Raw genomic sequence first — 3344 nt, 5'->3', positions numbered from 1 at the left:
ACACCAACTACTACTACAGAAAGTTACTTATATTACAACTACTACTGCTTCTACTACAGCCACGACTCTTACTACTACAATGTCTACTAATACTGATACTACTGACTACCACTACTGATACTACTGTAGCGTTTGCTACAACTAATACAAAAACATCTACTACTACTACTACTACCACAATCACCGCTACTACAACATCTACAACAACAACATCTATTACTGATACTACTACACCAACAACGACTACTACTACAACTGCAACAACTACTACTACTACTACTTACCACTACACCAACGACATCAACTACTACAGGAACTACTACTTCAATAATCACAACTACAATCGATACTACTACAATGACTGGTACTACAACTACTTACCACTACACCAATGACATCAACTTTTACAGGAACTACTACTTCAATAATCACAACTGCAATCGATACTACTACAATGACTGCTACTACTACTACTACTACTACTACAACAACAACTACAGCAACCTTAAAAATGATAATGGTATAAATACTTATAATAATGACAATAAAAAGATAATAGAAGGACCAATCCCCAATCAATGCAGAGCCCAGGGGACCAGAGTGAGTGCTCCGACTTGGCCCCACTGCAGGTCCACTAATGAAGAGTTAATATCTTAATCTAAAGTGTGAAGTCACGCGAAGTGGCTTCCAGGTCCATAGGCTCTCTTAAACTGTACTGACTCATCAAATGGTATTAGGTTTACGGAGTGATGTTATACTTTTTGAAAATTACGATCGCAACATATATACTGTATCCATGCCTAATATCCGATGGCCAGAAAGTGATTAATGTTTTAAGAAACTGTTTAAATTTCGGTATTTGTGATGCAGCAGTTGATAGCATGAATTATGACAAACTAATGTGTTATCCTATTTTTTAATAACTACGGTTTACCATAATATCATCATTCTTACCATAATAATTTGCTTTAATTTGCATGATATTATAGTAATCAGCTTAAAGAGAATTTAACTACGTTAATTAGGTAATTTAGGCAAGATAGGTTAATTAGGCAAGCCATTGGACAACATTTAAAAAAAATATCAATTTCTAATTATTTCTACATTCTAAATATATTAGCTCTGTGAATTATTGTTTTAAATTGGTACGCTACTAGTTTTGATGCTCTTCACAATGCAGGGCTCAACAATAAGGACTGCCGGTGGCCCGGGGCCAGCGTGAAAGACACTCGGGACAGTAGACAGGATTGCTACTGGCCCCTATCGGCCAGTAAGGATGAGCACGTTTTTTTTTTTTTTTTTGTAACCTGGTAACAACCAGTACAGCGAAAAGATGGCAACATGGCGGCAAAATTAAACAATGAGGCTAAAAGAAAACGTCTGTTTCTAAAGTCTTAGAAGCAGACAATTTCATGGGTACAAAATTAAGAAACTGAAAAATAAATAAATAAATAAATAAAACAGTTGTCAGTTTGGCAAGCCATTTTTATAAAAATTATTTAGAATTGCATTACAACACCAGCAAATTTTTCGTACTGCTTTGAGTATTTGCTTCATTTGCATAAAATCTTGAACTTTATTTATTAACATATTTAAAATGTTTAAATTCTAGATTCACAGGCATAATTTTGCCACTATTTAAAGTATGTCGCGAAGAAATAGCTATTAACTTTTTAGTTTTTTTGGTGGGGCCAGTGAAAACTTTGGCAGGGCAAGTAAAAATCTCAACCAATGGCCCGATCGGACCCGTATAAAAAAAATCCTTAGCGTTGAACCCTGCAATGGTTTATTTACTTATTTTATATATATATATATATATATATATATATATATATATATATATATATATATATATATATATATATATATATATAAATTCTTTTACAAACCAACTAAGATGTTACTGACATCTGGTGGCAGGTACTGGAGTTTTTAGCCCAGGTACAACTGAATCTGAAAATAGTTGTGGTGCATGATGGGACATGTAGTTTTTAACCTCGCCACACCATTTCAGTCTCTTTTTATGTGGTATTTGGCAACAAATTTAAGTGATTTACTATTAAAAAAAATAAGATTTTTGTCATATTATGGATAACTGATTGCGGTCTACAAAGAGCTGGCCCCTATATGTACCACAGCAAATTAATTATAAAAATTATTCAACAGAATAAATCAGTCGCGTTCCAAGAGAAAAAAAAAACTTTTAAATTCCTTTACTCCTGATTACAGTAACCTATAAAAGCTTTTTAGGAGTGATACGGAAAGCTCTGAGGTTCTTAAACTTATTAAACTCGTTTGTTTGCAACTTATTTTATGCAAATTACAATACACTTTATGTAATTAGCTTGTATATAAATATGACCAGCAACTGTCATTTATAAGTTGATTGTGTCATTGACAGTGCTTAATGAGTTCTTTCCTCATTAAAAGAGTGAGTTCTCATTGTATTTTTTGTTATATTTGTATTAACATCTTTGATTCAAATCAAAGTTTGCAATGATGTTATTCTCCTCATAGCTGGTTGGTTCAGTTAGTGGCTCACAGCTCATTAATGAAGACTTTTTGTAGGAAATTAATAATGAATGGGGAAATACATGTATATCAAAAGCAAACGGAGATAAGCAAGTTGTCAGATGACCAATAGAGGGCGCTAATTTTCATATTTTATAACTAGGTTTCATGTTTTATAACATTACTCAAAAATTGATTTTTGCCACTTGTTCAAACTAATTTTGGAAAATGAGCTGAATCAATGCAATTCTTCAGTTTGTTTAGTACAACTAAATGGTGTTGTGTTCAATACACTTAAAGTGAAATAACAAACAAACAATGAAGTTAACTTAATCAATTTGTGTTGGGACAGCATGAAAGAATTGTGTGAAACCCAACATTTTTTAAAGCGCACATTTAAACAACTGTCACTGGAATATAGGTTTTATTTCAACAAGAGTTATTACACTACAACAATTTAAAGAATACATAAAATAACCTTTTCCTAATCAAAGCTAATCTCAGAATTGTGAGAATATTTTAAAGATAATGAAAATCAAATTAATATTTTCTATAAATCTCTTTTCCTGAATGTTTGCAAACCCATATTTCTCCTTTAAATATGCAAAGTTTTCCTTGCTCTGATTTAGTAATAAGCTACAATGATCTAAACATGCACCACACGTAATAGCTTGAATAAAAATCCATATTGATGTCTTAAAGAGAAATTAATTCATTATTATTTAAATTAGTATAATATTAAATAAAATTAATGAAACTGTAATGAACATGTTTGAAATATCAGAAAAGGATTTAGCAATAATAATAATAATAATAAAAGACAAGAAAAAATA

This window comes from Danio rerio, chromosome 7, assembly GCF_052040795.2.
Source record: "Danio rerio strain M-AB ecotype USA chromosome 7, GRCz13ab, whole genome shotgun sequence".
NCBI lineage: Eukaryota > Metazoa > Chordata > Actinopteri > Cypriniformes > Danionidae > Danio > Danio rerio.
Note: the sequence above shows the minus strand (reverse complement) of the source record.